This window comes from Tachyglossus aculeatus, chromosome 4 (genome assembly GCF_015852505.1).
Source record: "Tachyglossus aculeatus isolate mTacAcu1 chromosome 4, mTacAcu1.pri, whole genome shotgun sequence".
In the NCBI taxonomy this organism is placed as follows: Eukaryota; Metazoa; Chordata; class Mammalia; order Monotremata; family Tachyglossidae; genus Tachyglossus; species Tachyglossus aculeatus.
In genome coordinates this window covers 47783046-47800496 of record NC_052069.1, presented here as the reverse complement: position 1 = coordinate 47800496, position 17451 = coordinate 47783046, and the positions used below count along the sequence as shown (strand labels likewise).

The 17451-nt window shown below is 42.3% G+C and overlaps 1 protein-coding gene across 3 annotated transcripts in view; it reads right to left on the bottom strand.

Annotated features, from left to right (window-relative positions):
• The window catches only part of FNBP1L (formin binding protein 1 like), a 133088-nt gene that overhangs the window by 98071 nt on the left and 17566 nt on the right, over positions 1-17451 (bottom strand). The window lies entirely within an intron of this gene.

Sequence of the window (17451 nt, the reverse complement as noted above, 5' to 3'; positions counted from 1 at the left end):
CTTACTATGTGCAAAGCACTGTTCTAAGCGCTGGGGAAGTTACAAGGCAATCAGGTTGTCCCTCAGGGGGCTCACAGTCTTAATCCCCATTGTACAGATGAGGTAACTGAGGCACAGAGAAGTGAAGTGACTTGCCCAAAGTCACACAGCTGACAATTGGCAGAGCTGGGATTTGAACCCATTACCTCTGACTCCAAAGCCCGGGCTCTTTCCACTGAGCCACGCTGCTTCTCTTCACATACTACATGATGCATTGATTTTCACTTGTCTTATAAGCCTCCATTTTTTTGTAAGCTTTGCTGAATTTCTATATACTGATAACCTGTTATCCACAGCTGCAGTACCATAGCAATTTAAATGCTTCTTTTTAGGAATTTAATTTCTATGCTCCTGCACAGAAATTAAATTCCTAAAAAGAAGCACTTAAAACTTAAACGAGGTTGGGGTTTTTTTTTACTTTTGACCTTTTTTTAAGTTTCAAAATGAGGATCAAAAAGCATGTCTGGTTGGATAAGTTTCAAAGCCATTCACCACCATCGGAGATTCCTTTGCTGTTTAGGGAACTGCCTCAGAAACCAACTCTTCTCCCTGAAAGCCTGTTTTGGGAGCAAACAGTATCTTAAAATGCCGACGGACAGTAGTGTTTATTGAAGACTTCTACTGTGTATAGAGCACTGGGCTAGTTAAAACAGAACAACAGTCCCTTGTGCTTCAGAAGCTTTTACAGATAGCCAACTAGAGATAGCGGATTAAAGGGCTTGTTCAAAAGAAGCCAGTTCAGAACCAACTGCTTCAGGAGATGAAAATTCTTTGGAGTCTGTGTTAGCCATTAGTCTGTGAAGATCGGGGGCAAGAGGTGGCTTTGAGCTGTTTTCATTGTTAATAATAATTAATAACTGTGGTATTAGTTCAGCATTACTCGTTCACTAAGTGCTGGGGTAGATAAAGCCAATCAAGTTGGACACGGTCCCCGCTCCACATGGGGCTCACGGTTTCAATCCCCGTTTTACAGATGAGGCCCAGAGAAGTGAAGGGACTTGCCTGATGCCACACAGCAGACAAATTGCGGAGCAGGGATTAGATTCAGTGGCCACACTGAACTCTGAGCAATGAAGAGACAAACTGCTTCTCTTACCACAACGCCTTATCATTTTCATTGTATTTATTTCATTTGGCACTGCGATTCTTTGCTTCATCTCTACACAGACATCTGTCAGCAACCCTCCCTACTTATTCTGAGATGGAATGCTTCTTCAGGGCCAGGAATCGAGCCCAATTCTCATCTGTGTATTTTTTTTTCCCAGCACTTAGTTCAATGGACACTAAATACCATTGAATGGAATTTATTAAGCGCTTACTATGTGCAAAGCATTGTTCTAAGTGCTGCGGAGGTTATAAGGTGATCAAGTTGTCCCATGGGGGGCTCACAGTCTTAATCCCCATTTTACAGATGACATAACTGAGGCACAGAGAAGAAGTTAGTACAGTGCTCTGCACACTGTAAGCACTCAATAAATACAATTGAATGAATGAATGAATGAATTATTGTTGCAGTCACTACGAAAGATCCATGCAAGTGTCCTAAAACATTGTGAGCCCACTGTTGGGTAGGGACTGTCTCTATATGTTGCCAACTTGTACTTCCCAAGCGCTTAGTACAGTGCTCTGCACATAGTAAGCGCTCAATAAATACGATTGATGATGACCAGTAGAAAGAGGATCAAGAACAGAGAAAAACAGGAACTATACATACATCTGCTCAGTTACTTATTTGGACTCCTCCCATAAATAACTTTATGGTTACTCCCCCAATTAGAGTGTAAACTACCTGTGGGCAGGGAACATGTTGCTTAGAGAAGCAGTATGGCATAATGGATAGAGCACAGGCCTAGGAGTCAGAAGGTCGTGGGTTCTAATCCTGACTCGATCACTTGTCTGCTGTGTAACCTTGGGCAAGTCACTTCACATTATTATTATTATTATTATTATTATTATTATTATTATTATTATTATTATTATTATTATTCACTTCTCTGGGCCTCAGTTCCCTCATCTGTAAAATAGGTATTGAGACTGTGAGCCCCATGTGGGACATGGATTGGGTCCAACCCAATTTGCATGTATCGATCCCAGCGCTTAGTATAGTGCCTGGCACAAAGTAAGCGCTTAAATACCACAATTACACAAAGTAAGCGCTTAAATACCACAATTACTCTTCACTCTGTACTTTCCAAACATCTAGTACAGGGAGCTGCACCAAGTAAGCACTCAGTAAATACTGATACTACTACTTATAATAACAATAATAATAATGGCATTTATTAAGCACTTACTATGTGCAGAGCACTGTTCTAAGCGCTGGGGAGGTTACAAGTTGATCAGGTTGTCCCACAGGGGGGCTCACAGTCTTAATCCCCATTTTACAGATGAGGTAACAGGCACAGAGAAGGTAAGTGACTTGCCCAAAGTCACACAGCTGACAATTGGCAGAGCCGGGATTTGAACCCATGATCTCTGACTCCAAAGCCCGGGCTCTTTCCACTGAGCCACGCTACTTCATCTAAACAAGTAGAGTGGTGCTGCCTAGATAGCAAAGATGGGGTTTTGCAAAGATCAAAGAGAACTTACAGTTAGGTAGGTTCTCACAAGAAAGATGATGCACTCAAAAAAAAATAACCCACCTCAATCTGGAGTAACCAAACTTTCCAAGCCCAGACAAATTCATCCTCCACTGTTTCGTTGCTAGATGCAAGTTCTATAGTCTGACCGTTTCAAATTCAGGACGCCCACAGCTATTTTGTAGATTTCTTCACCACACGATTGAATTCTATACAAGGAGCTTTAAAAATATACTCACAACGGAGCAAGAAGGCTCCCTTGAGTAGAAAAATGTCAAATATATCTATGGTACGCTGACACTCAGATGTAAATTTAAACTGCCCAAGCCCCTACGCACACTCCAATAAAAGAAGCTTGCAAAACAAAATTTTGTCTCTCTATAATATGGTCTTTTTTTTAAGGGTATTTGTTAAGCACCTACTATATGCCTAGTACAGTATTAAATGCTGGAGCAGATCCAAGATAATCAGGCCAGACATGGTCCTGTCCCAGACAGGGCTAACGGTCCAAGTAGGTGGGGAGGCAGGTATTGAATCCTCATCTTATAAATGAGGAAACTTGGGCAGGGAACAGTGACACGCCCCAGGTCGCCTAGCAGGCAAGTTTAGGCTGTACAATTTAGACTCGGGGCTTAAAACACCTAGTACGTACTTAACGAATACCAGAAAAAAAGGACTAAGCTCACTGTGAGTGGGGAAGGTGACTCCCAACTCTGTTGTAACTCTTCCAAAGCCCACTTAGTACAGTGGTCTGGCACACAGTAAGCGCTAAATACCAGTGATTGATTGAACTGGCAGAGCTGAGATTAGAACCCAGGTTCCCTTATCCCCAGGCTCAAGCTCTTTCCGCTAGGACACACTGCTTCTCACAAAATACTTCGGCTAAGAACCACAAAAATGAGCTGATTTTCTTCTGGCTCTCAATTTCCGTTTCAGCACTGCACCATTCTGCCTCGTATTTGATGAAATTTATGTAAAATTGTGTTACCATGGCATAGTGAACCACTTTATAAGGACTTCACATATAATGCATGTACATCAATTCAAGACATTCACATTTGGAAGGGCCTGTTGAAATTCTTAAATTTTGCATCAGCTGAAAATTAAAAGGCAATACATTAAAAAGCACCACTGTCAAGCCACCTACTGCAGCTTTTAAACGCTGCTATTAAATATGTTTTTACAATATTGGTACATCTATTAAATGCTACTATCCCCTCCAGACTTTAAGCTCGAGCTTACAGTCTAGAAGGGTAGACGGAGATGTAGACTGAACATTTCTTTAAGAAAAAACAATCCCCGCAGCAGAGTGAAATTTTGCCTAGAGAGGGGAGAAACAGGAGACGGGGAGGTCAACAAAGAGGCTGATCCAGTAGTCAAGGCAAGAAATGATAAATGCTCAATTTACTGTGGTAATGGTTTGGATGGAGCCGACAGGGCAGGTACTATAAAAGTCGTAAAGGCAGAACCAACAGGATTCTGTGAAACGACATATGGGTTAAATGAGATGTTAATGATGTGCATCGAGCTTTATTTCTATTTGTTCTGACGACTTGACACCTGTCCACATGTTTTGTTTTGTTGTCTGTCTCCCCCTTCTAGACTGTGAGCCCGTTGTTAGGTAGGGACCGTCTCTATATGTTGCCGACTTGTACTTCCCAAGCGCTCAGTACAGTGCTCTGCACACAGTAAGCGCTCAATAAATACAATTGAATTAATGAATGAGACTAATTGAGTAGGATAACGCCATGGGTAAGAGCTTGTGAGACAGGGAGGCTGGTGGTGGTGTCTGCGGTGATAGGAAAGTCACGGGTGGGACAGGGTTTGGGTGGGAAGATGAGAAGACTGCAGAGGAGGAGAGTGATCAGGGCTGGAGATGTAGATTTGGGTATCATCTGCATAGGGGTGGTAGTTGAAGCAATGGGAGGGAGGGAGTTCCCCAAAGGAGTGGTTCCAGAACTGACCCTTAAATCCCTATCCGGCCCGCTGCCCCAGTTTGTTTTTTGTTTTAAATGGCATTTAAACGCATACTGTGCATCACACTCTGTTCTAATCTCTAGAGAAGACACGAGACAACGAGGTCAATGCCCCACATCCGTTCACCATCTAAGTCAGAGGAAGGAGGATTTAATCCCCATTTTAAAGAGGAGGTAACAGGCAGAGAGAATTATAGTGACTTGCCCGAGGTCACATGGCAGATAAGTGGCAGAGCCGGGATTAGAACCCAGGTCCTCTGTCTCCCATGCCCATGCTCTTTCCGCTAGACCACGCTGCTTCTCATTCCTTCGTCAAAACCTCCCTCGTCCTGTAGCCCCTTCCCAATCCACATTCATTCGTATTTATTGAGCACTCACTGGGTGTACAGCACTGTACTAAGCACTTGGGAGAGGACAATAACAACAATAAACAGACACGTTCCCTGCCCGTGGTTACAGAACCCAAACCGGCCACGGCTGCCACAGGATGGGCTACTAGAGTTATGAGTCTCACATCATCATCAATCGTATTTACTGAGCGCTTACTGTGTGCAGAGCACTGTACTAAACGCTTGGGAAGTACAAGTTGGCAACATATAGAGACAGTCCCTACCCAACAGTGGGCTCACAATGTTTTAGGACACTTGCATGGATCTTTCGTAGTGACTGCAACAATAATTCATTCATTCATTCATTCAATTGTATTTATTGAGTGCTTACGGTGTGCAGAGCACTGTACTAAGCGCTCGGGAGGCTCAGTGGAAAGAGCATGGGCTTTGGAGTCAGAGGTCATGGGTTCAAATTCCGGCTCTGCCAATTGTCAGCTGTGACTTTGGGCTTCTCAAATCCAATTAATTTTTCTTCTCGTCAACATTAAATAACATCATCAAGGTACCCGGCATAAAGACACTGTGCTAGGGGGATTTACAGTATTGAACAGGCATTATCTCTGCGCTCAAGAATCTTGAAACCTAGGTTAAGAGTTAACTGGGTTCATTCATTCAGTTGTATTTATTGAGCGCTTACTGTGTGCAGAGCACTGTACTAAGCGCTTGGGAAGTACAAGTTGGCCACATATAGAGACGGTCCCTACCCAACAGGGTTCTTTCCATCTGTTCATTATTGTTCATCTGCTAATTCCTGCCAAACCTATTTCCCATGCTACATGCCATGTAGCCAACCTATGTAACCATGTGCACTTCTCCGGTTCTTATCACAGTGGGACTTTGAGTTTATTTATCATCATCATCATCAATCGTATTTATTGAGCGCTTACTGTGTGCAAAGCCCCTACTTCTCTGGGGCACACAGTACACTGTCATTACCCACATTCTAGACTGTAAGCATGGTGTGGGCAGGGATTGTCTTTCTTTATTGCTGAATTGTACTTTCCAAGAGCTTAGTACAGTGCTCTGCACACAGTAAGCACCCAAAAAATAAGATTGAATGAATGAATGAATCCACATTCTTTTAGATTTGTCCCAAATTCTTTGAAAACAAGCCACCCTATACTAGATATGTACATGAGTGCTGCAAGCTTCTACACTCCTTGTGGGCAGGGAATGTCTCTATCAACTCTGCTAAATTGGACTACTCCAAGCACTTAGTCCAGTGCTCTGCGCTCAGTAAGGGCTTCACAAATACCACTGATCGATTGACCAAATTATTATTCTTAGTGAGTGAATTTGGTGAAAGAATTTCAAAATGGAAAAAAATAAAATGCAGCAGTCTCTTTGCAGGACATCAGTGAAAGGCTCATGCAGTAAAGAACAGTCAGAGAGTCCATAAATAAGCAAAATCAAAGAATAATGCAAAGGTATTTGTGTAAAACTAATAAGAACCATTCATTTAGGAAATCATTACGTCAAATTTTCCATAAATTGAAAGCCAAAAAATGACAGTGAGATTAAATTTTAATAGAACTCAACAGTACACATATAAAATCACCCATCTGTAAACAGACCCAGACTAACACCTAATGACCTCAAAATATTAAACTCTTTTTTCAAATTGCATAGTCTCAAAACATTAAAACCAGATCCAAATTGTAGTATTAAAAATTACCTCCAAATGCCTTCATCCGCTACAGTGAACCTAATCCTCAGTCCTAGCATCTTTAAAATGCAATCCGTACTCCACCATATAACTATTGTTCCCTTCCTCATAAAAATCAAAGAAGCTATATAACCTTACTAAAAGAATTTTTGGAGAAAGTCTGTGCAATACACCAGAGTTGGTGGACATGTTCCCTGCCCACAACGAGCTTACAGTCTACAAGGGAAGGCAGGGATGTGGACTGAATGTCTTTTTTTCAGAAAAATGATCCAGGGAGCAGAGTGAAGTATGGACTGGAGTGAGGAGAGACAGGAGGCTGGAAGTCAGCAAGGAGGCTGATGCAGTAATCATAAGTGCATAGATTAGCGTGGCAGCAGTTTGGATGGGTAAGAAAGGGTGGATTTTAACAAGGTTGAGCAGGTTGAATTGGCAAAATATGGAAACAGATTAAATATGTGGGTTGAATGACAATGCTTGGGCCACCCAACTCTCACTCTCTTTAGTCATAGGATGCTATTAGCATCTTTAGTACCAGGGCTGGGTCCTCTTCTTGTCAGTCAGTCCTATTTATCTAGCACCTGCTGTGCGCAAAGCACTATATTAAGCGCTTGGGAGAGTATGATAGAACATTATTACAGACACATCCCCTGCCCACATCAAGCTTACAGTCTAGAGGAGGAGATAGACAATATAAATAAAATTATAGCTGTGAATAAAAGTGCTGTGGGGATGGGAGTGGGGATGAATAAAGGGAGCAAGTCGGGGCAACACAGAAGGGAGCTGAAGAAAAGGAAAAGAGGGCTTAGTCAGGGAAGGCCTCCTGGAGGAGATGTGACTTCAGTATGGTTTTGAATGGGGGGAGAGTAATTGTCTGTCGGATATGAAGGAGGGAGGGTGTTCCGAGTCAGAAGCAGGACATGGGCTAGAGGTCGGTGGCGGAAAAGCTCTTCGGAGAGAACAATATAACAGACACATTCCCTGCCCACAACAAGCTTACAGTCTAAAGGACGAGCTTACCGAATGGAGGCCTAGATTCATTCAATCATATTTATTGAGCATTTACTGTGTGCAGAACACTGTACTAAGCGCTTGGGAAGTACAAGTTGGCAACATACAGAGACGGTCCCTCCTCAACAATGGGCTCACAGTCTAGAAGGGGGAGACAGACAACAAAACATGTGGACAGGTGTCAAGTCATCAGATTAAACAGAAATAAAGCTAGATGCACATCATTAAGAAAATAAATAGAATAGTAAATATGTACAAGTAAAATAAATAGAGTAATAAATCTGTACAAACATATATACAGATGTTGTGGGGAGAGGAAGGAGATAGGGCGGGGGGGATGGGGAGGAGGAGAGGAAAAAGGGGGCTCAGTCAGTGTTACTCAGAGGGTGTTCAAGAAATACCATTACTACTCCTAAGGTCAAAGATTCAGTCAAATGGGATTTGTACAGTTTTATGCACACATAGAGAGTTTATTCTGCTGGTATAGCTGTACCCAAACTCCTCAATACTCATGGAACAGGAATATCTCCATCTATTGCCCAAAAGCATCGAGAGTTGGTGGTATCTCTGAACAGACCACAAAGAGATGAGAACTTCTAGTTCTATATCCTGTAGTCAAAATACTCACTACAGTAGTTATCTGCCTGTCCTTCCCTCAAAGAAATATCTGGACTTTATCATATTCTTTTGGTGGTGTTCCACAAAATGACATACTTATCGTGCAATTCGAGAGCATCATTCATATCCTAGAATTGAAAAATCATATCAATACCACTAGTTATCTGTGGCCACATTTGCACACAGAATCTAGGCAATCAATCAATGGTACTTACTAAGCACTTACTATATGCAGAGCACTGTACTATGCACTTGGGAGAGTAATAATAATAATAATGATGGCATTTGTTAAGCGCTTACTATGTGCAAAGCACTGTACTAAGCGCTGGGGAGGATATAAGGTGATCACATTGTGCCACGTGTGGCTCACAATCTTAATCCCCATTTTACGGGTAAGGTAACTGAGGCACAGAGAAGTTAAGTGACTTTCCCAAAGTCACACAGTTGACAAGTGGTGGAGCCGGGATTCAAACCCATGGCCTCTGAACTCCCAAGCCCATGCTCTTCCCACTGAGCCATGCTGTTTATACAACACAATTAATACAATACAATTAGCAGACGCATTCCCTGCCCAAAATGATCTTACAGTTCCAAACACAAGCTTTAGCACGGGCTTACAGGTTAACTCTTATGAAATCGCTGTCAGAAAATAACCAATCACAACCTGATAGTCGCTCTCACAGCCAACTTAGTTAATACATTCCTTGCAAGCTCGAACTTTAGAGTGCAGCGAATAACAAGCTTTTTCCCCCAGTGTTAGGTGTTTGTAAAACCTCATTCCTTTTCCATTGAGTAAAAACAGCCACCCGACCCACAGACACTGTGTATTCCTTAGGCTAAAATCAAGCTCTGCATGGCCAATATCCTGAAACAGATGTAAAATGCACAACAGAACCATAACAAAGCAAATAAAGAACTAATCTACCAGGCCTCAGTTTCAAATGTAGCTTCGGATTACCTGCTGCACTGGCACGGTGGCTGAGCTCCAAAACAAGTCAGACCACAAATGACTACAGAAAAAGTTCTAAGATCATCTCCCATAATTAAATCTAAAGGTTGAAACCTTCGCTTCGCTAAGCACCATCTTCTGTGAACCTCTTACAAAGATGAACAATTCAGCTTACTTCCTTTTTTTAGAACACTGACTTTGATGCAGAAAACCCAAAGTCCAAAATTATTCAGAATTCTCCAGACTCGCTTAAGACGAAAAAGGAAACAGCTTTTTGTAGCATTTTACCTCTTTGGGAGAGGCAGCTTTGGGGTTGAGTATGCTTTCCAAACAATAGCTTAAATTTACTCTTGGCACTTTGGATACCACCAAAACCTTTGACTTTCTCAATTACCATGAAAAAGGTTCCCTAGAAAAAGTCACTCAGTTCAAAGAGGAGCACTTGCAAAGACTGCATTCCTAACAGTAACAATAATTTGTTGTATTGTTAAGAACTTACTATGTCCTTTTCGAGCTTTGTAAAAAGTGCTACAATTGGTAAATGATAATCACATCAGACAGTCCCTGTCCCTCATGGTGTCCATTCATTCATTCAATAGCATTTATTGAGTGCTTACTGTGTGCAGAGCACTGTACTAAGCGCTTGGGAAGTACAAGTTGGCAACATATAGAGATGGTCCCTACCCAACAGTGGGCTCACAGTCTAGATGGGGGAGACAGACAACAAGACAAAACATATTAACAAAATAAAATAGAATAAATATATACAAATAAAATAGAGTAATAAATACGTACAAACATATATACATATATACAGGTGCTGTGGGGAGGGGAAGGAGGTAAGGTGGGGGGGAGGGGGAGGAGGGGGAGAGGAAGGAGGAGGCTCACAGGGCTCTCTACCACTGTCCCCTATCTTTTTTTTCTAATGGTATTTAATAATAATAATAATGGTATTTGTTAAGCGCTTACTATGTGCAAAGCACTGTTCTAAGCGCTGTATTTCTTAAACGTATACTATGTGCCAGGCACAGTACCAGGCACTGGGAGAGAGACAAGCTAATCAGGTCAGACATAGTCTGTGTCCCACATGAGGCTCACAGTTTTCACCCCCATTTTACAGATGAGAAACTGAGGTACCGAGAAATGACTTGCACAAGGCCACACAGTAGACCAGTGGCGGAGCCGGAATTAGAACCCAGGTCCTTCTGGCTCCCAGGCCCGAGCTCTATCCACTAGGCCCGGCTGCTTCTCATATCATCCACTACTCTCCACTTTGCCCTCTTCATTCCTCGCATTCCTTGCTCCTGACCGTCTCTATATGTTGCCAACTTGTACTTCCCAAGTGCTTAGTTACAGTGCTCTGCACACAGTAAGGGCTCAATAAATACGATTGAATGAAATGACTCTCACCTAGCCTGGAACCCTCTCTCGCCTCCCCACCACAACCCGCCCCATCTTCGAGGCCATCGTAAAATCCCATCTCCTCCAACAAGCCTTTGCCGATTCATCTCCATCTTCGGGACTGGATCAGGGCTGGCCTACTATTTGATTATCATTTGTTTTACCTTTACAATATTCTTGATATATTACTTATATTTTCCCCTGGATGTCCAGGGCTTTAATTTTATGTGCTCTGCCTCCTCACCTTTGCTAATAGCAACCGGGAGAGGAAATGTAAAGGATGTGAAGCAAGGGGAGTGACAGAGATCGGGATCACCATCCCGCTTTCCCAACCCCCACCGAACACTCTAGGTTCAGGAGGACTTGAGCAAAATATGGGAAAATTGGGAAAATATTGAGGCACTGCGAGTCTGAAGCAGTCTGTCTCCACCAATGTCATCGCTGGTCACCCAAGGGAAGGAAGGAACTTTCTTTTCCAGCCTCAGGGAGGTTTAATGGACTTACCTAAACTCATCTTCACCACATCAATACATTCACAGACATTGATTCAACTACACCTTCGATTATCTATTCTGATTTCTCTTTGTGTAAATACTTTTACGACCGCCCACTCCCACTGGAATATTACCTCCATACGGGCAGGGAGTGCGTCATTTGCTTTTCTATTTCCCAAGTGCTTAGTACAAGGCACTGTATCCAGTGGGTGCTCAATAAATACTACCAGTCCTGATCGCAGCTATCCGTTGCCATTCACAGAAGTGGAAAACAACCTTGCTAAAATTAGGGGAGGACTCCAGCACTGATCCCAAGCTCAGTGATATCCGAGTCTTCGTTTGTAAGGTGAAATCTCTGAACTGGAACAGGAAAAAATTATGACACTCAAATAAGAGATCGGCAAAACGTGATGGTGAACGTCAGTTGGCCAAGGCTAGACTCCCAACAGATTTGGGAGGAGGAAGGGCATACCCCAGAAGAAAACCAAAAACAATATCTGTGAGGCACTTTTAAACTATCGCCTTCCATATATCATACCCCATAATCCATTCATTCATTCAACCACATTTATTGAGCACTTACTGTGTGCAGAGCACTGTACTAAGCACTTAGGAAGTACAAGTCGGCAACATATAGAGACGGTCCCTACCCAACAAGGGGCTCACAGTCTAGAAGGGTGAGACAGACAAGAAAACAAAACATAACAAAACATGTATAAATTCTACTAATACCACTGGAGGTGTCATCACACGAATGCCATAATAGACTTACCAGTAGATTTAGGAATGCCAAAATTGGGATGGATTTATAAATCAGTGTAAATCCACTTTAGTGTTAAGTGTGTTAAAAAAATGTAACTTTTATTTAAATTGAATTGCTTTAGGGCTTTTTTTTAATGCTTCAGTAGGGACCATCTCTATGTTGCCGATTTAAACTTCCGAAGTACTTAGTACAGTGCTCTGCACACAGTAAGCGCTGTTAATACGATCGAATGAATGAATGAATGAGGCTGAAGTCAGGTCCTTAAAACTTTACTCGGCTTAACATATATCCTCTTCAATGGGCCCTCCGAAAAATGTAATTACGTTTTTGGCTTGACTTGCCCAAAAAGATTGACTATAAAAATATAGTTTTATATATAAATATATATATATTATAAAAATATAAAAAGATCGACCATAAGATCAACTGTTTTGTTTTGTTGTCTGTCTCCCTCTTCTAGACTGTGAGCCCGTTGTTGGGTAGGGACCGTCTCTATATGTGTTAAGTGTGCTAAAAAATGTAACTTTTATTTAAATTGAATTGCTTTAGGGCATTTTTTTAAATGCTTCGGTAGGGACCGTCTCTATATGTTGCCAATTTGTACTTCCCAAGAGCTTAGTACAGTGCTCTGCACACAATAAGCGCTCAATTAATACGACAATGAATGAATTTATGAGGCTGCAGTCAGGTCCTTAAATCTTTACTTGGCTTAACATATATCCTCATCAATGGACCCTCCGAAAAACGTAATTACGTTTTTGGCTTGACTTACCCAAAAAGATCGACTATAAAGCTCAAACTCGCTGGATAATTACATTTAACTGTGGTTGAAGGCCAGACCTTAAAAATGATCTGCATGACGGGAGGAAAGCAGCTTGAGAGCGGTAATGGAATGCTGTCCCGGGCCAGAAGAATGTGCCAAGATGAAACCCAGATAATGAAAAAAGTCTTGTAAAATGGGACGCCTGATGGGAACAAAGGCAACGACTGAAGGAGAGCAGTACAGTGGTACTTTGGTTTGGAGATGACACGGCGGATGATGCGACGGTATTTACAAGTATGAGTGTCACTGAAGAGAACCGCTTGTACTTTCTGCCCCTGAAAAAAACTTAATAAAACACCTTTTCTAACCTCTTGTCAATTCGGATAGTACTGCTCAGACACCAAGCAAAGAGAGGAAGAAAAGCACAAAGCACCAGGACATGTGTCTTAATGCCGGCTCTGCCACATGTCTGCAGTGTGACCTTGGGCAAGTCACTTCACTTCTCTGGGTCTCAGTTATCTCATCTGTAAAATGGGGATTGAGACTCTGAGCCCCACATGGGACACAGACTAAGTCCAACCCGATTTGCTGTAGTCACCAGTGCTTAGTACAGAAAGGGTTTAACACATACCATAATTATTATTACTATGTACCTCAGGGTTTTTTGGTAGTAGTTGCGATGGTTACATTAAGATCACCCTCTTTCTTTTTTTATAATATTTGTTAAGGGCTACGTGCCAGGCACTGCGATAAATGCAAGCTAATCAAATTGGACACAGTCCATGTCCCACATTAGGTTCATAGTCTGAATCGCCCTTTTACGGATGAGGGAAGTGAGGCCCAGAGAAGTGAAGTGAGTTGACCAAGGTCACACAGCAAACAAGCGGCAGAGGCGGATTTAGAACCCAGGACCTTCTGAGTCCTGCCCGAGCCCCCTGAGCCCAAAAGAGATAGCTGAAAGGGAAGGAACCGTGCTAATACAGCCAATCCCGGATTAACCATAATAATGGGGGATGAAGATGGCCCCAAACATGAAAACCCAGGTAACCCCCAAACCCTCTTTTAATAGGAATAATAATAATAATGGTATTTGTTAAGCACTTACTATGTGCCAAGCACTATTCTAAGCTCTTTTGCTCCTCTTTGTCCAGCAAAGCCTTTGCTAGAATTGCTGAGTAGTACGGAACACTCATTTACATTTCACTTCCCGTCCAAAGGTCCTAAGGAAGTGCAGTGGAGCAGATGGCAGGAGGGAGGAGGAAAAGAAAAAAAGCCCGGGTAGAAAAATGGACTGCAAACTGAATAATCAGCTCCTAAATATGGCCAAATGCTGCCTGCAGAGGGACGGCAGTAAATGACAAACATACACTAGGCAAGGAACAATTATAACAAAATCAGGTAAAGTGGTCAGATTACTAAAGATGGGCTAGAACACAATAAAGCAAAAGCTCTTTGAAAAACCAGATCAAAAGTAACATTCCAACCAGGATTCAAATAGCTAACAAGGATCCCTTCGGCATTTGAAAGCTTACATCATTTAAAAGGAATTACAGTATTTATTGTTACACTCCTTGGAACAGCATCGTGAAGTCAAGGACCAGCCAAACTTATTTATGCCAATTACATGACTTCTGCAATAAAATTCAGCGTCAAGAAGGTCAAGTTTCTCATGAAAAAGCAGAAGGTTTTCATTATTCCTAAATGTTACATACACATCCTTCTTTTCTTGCTTAAACATAATTGAAGTCCCTGACGGATCACAGGGGCTAAATTCATAAACTTTCAATCAAGGTAGAGTTAAAATTTCAATACATAACCTCACAAGGAGCAACTGGGCCAAGCCCATCGGAATGAGGCTGTTTCCTGAGTGATTTCTCTGGATCAATGGGATTGAGTGCTTACTGTGTGCAGAACACTGAACTAAGCACACAGATGGTCGGCATGTTCCCTGCCCACTTAAATTTTCCTATCAACAAAGCAAATTTCCGAAAACTTAATAGTAAAAATCTGCTGAAAGCCACACTTGATAAATCAACTGGTTAGACTATCACAATGTGACTACAATAGCTTCCAAATATAGCAAGACCAAATTTTCAAGAGGGTAGAATTTTTAGGGTTTTTTTTCCCTTTCTTCATTTCTAATGCATGACAGAGATGACATGACTCAATTATATCGTCCTGGATTTTACAATTTAACACCTTTTTCTCCTTGGAATTTTTACTAGTAGAATCTTCCAGGAGCCATCTAGTAGTAGAAAAGGTATTAATGGTAAGCTTGTTGTGGACGGGGAATTTGTCTACCAAGTCTGCCGGACTGCACTCTCCCAAGCACTTAGTACAGTGCTCTGCACATCATAAGTGCTCAATAAATACCATGCATTGATTAATCTCCCACAAGGTGCAATGCACTGAACTCTGCACTTGGGAAAGTACAACTGAATCACAACACATTTGATCACAGTATGCGCTCAATAAATACAATTGAATGAATATCTGGGTTCTCAAAAATAAAAAGTTAATAATAGTCATAACAAGGCCTGTGGGCCTAGAGTACCCACATTCGCAGACCTAGACTAGCCATTTATTGCTTTCCGCACAAGTAGCAAATCTGATTTTTACTCATTTCATTACTTCCTGAAAAGAGAGGGGTTTTAAAAATTTTATACTTAAATGGATAGAGCACGGGCCTGGGGAGTCAGAAGGACCTGGGTTCTAATCTTGGCTCCGCCACTTGACTGCTGTATGACCTTGGATAAATCACTTCTCTGTGCCTAAATTACCTCATCGGTAAAAGGGGGATTAAGACTGTGAGCCCCATGTGGGACAGGGACTGTGTTCAACCTGATTAGCATGGCTCAGTGGAAAGAGCCCGGGCTTTGGAGTCAGAGGTCATGGGTTCAAATCCCGGCTCTGCCCCTTGTCAGCTGTGTGACTTTGGGCAAGTCACTTAACTTCTCTGTGCCTCAGTTACCTCATCTGGAAAATGGGGATTAAGTCTGTGAGCCCCCCGTGGGACAACTTGATTACCTTGTCTCTACCCCAGCGCTTAGAACAGTGCTTTGCACATAGTAAGCGCTTAATAAATGCCATTATCATCATTAGCTTATTTCTATGCCAGTGCTCAGTAATAATAATAGTAATAATGGTATTTGTTAAGCGCTTACTATTTGCCAAGCACTGTTCTTAACACTGGGGTAGATAGATACAAAGTAATCAGGTTGTCCCACCTGGGGCTCACAGTCAATCCCCATTTTATAGATGAGGGAACTGAGGCACAGAGAAGTGAAGTGACTTGCCCAAAGTCACCCAGCTGACAAGTGACAGAGCAGTATTAGAACCCACGACCTCTGACTCCCAAGCCCGCGCTCTTTCCACTACACCACACTACCGTGCCTGGCACAAAGTAAGTGCTTAATAAATACCACAAAGGAAAAAGAAAACGGCAAAATTTGTTCATTCAGTTGTATTTATTGAGCACTTACTCAATAAATGTAGAATAAATAGAGAAGCAGCATGGCTCAGTGGAAAGAGCCCGGGCTTGGGAGTCAGAGGTCATGGGTTCTAATCCCGCCTCCACCACTTATTGGCTGTGTGACTTTGGGCAAGTCACTTCACTTCTCTGTGCCTCAGTTACCTCATCTGTAAAATGGGGATTAAGGTTGTGAGCACCACATGGGACAACTTGATCACCTTGCATTCCCCAGCGCTTAGAACAGTGCTGTGCACATAGTAAGCACTTAACAAATACCATCATGGTTATTTTACCGTGTGCAAAGCACTGTACGAAGCGCTTGATCAGTTGCCACCATCTTTCTTCCATTCATACTTGAGCATGTATCATCTACCCTTAGGAAACTTGATCAAGTTTCCCTGTATATATGTATATATGTTTGTACATATTTATTACGCTATTTATTTATCTTACTTGTACATACCTATTCTATTTATTTTATTTTGTTTGGGTTTGTTCTCTGTCTCCCCCTTCTAGACTGTGAGCCCACTGTTGGGTAGGGACTGTCTCTATATGTTGCCAACTTGTACTTCCCAAAGCTTAGTACAGTGCTCTGCACACAGTAAGCGCTCAATAAATACGATTGATTGATTGATTGATCAAGGGCTTATTTTGATACGATTCCCTTCAGGCCGTTTTGTGATCTCAATAGACTTTCGCTAGTCTGCTTCCAAAACGTTACGTTTTGCCGCACCACAGAGACTTCACTGCTATTTACACACACAATCCGATCCACAATCTCAAGCAATAATCAAAGCCAGTCAGGCCGAGAAGTCAGCCAGACGCTACCTTTCTTGGCGAGAAGGGCCCTTCTGCTCCTCCCCACTTCTGCCCCCCATTATTTTGTTAATATGTCTGGTTTTGTTCTCTGTCTCCCCCTTCTAGACTGCGAGCCCGCTGTTGGGTAGGGACCGTCTCTATGTGTTGCCGACTTGTACTTCCCAAGCGCTTAGTACAGTGCTCTGCACACAGTAAGCGCTCAATAAATACGATTGATTGATTGTCACCTCCCCAGCGCTTAGAACAGTGCTTTGCACATAGTAAGCGCTTAACAAATGCCATCATCATCATCATCACCACCCTCCAGTGTGAGCCTGCATCTTGGCTGGGGCATCAAATACCCATGTAGTAAAAAAATGAAGGGCAAAATGACACCGCAAAGAAAAAGTCGGCCGAAATTCCAATTTACCCTCATGATTCCTGACGAGGCAACGTGAATAAAAAAAAAATCATACGCACCTGAAGTTAATTTAAAAGACCACGGCTAATCAACTTTGATGATTATCTTGCCAATT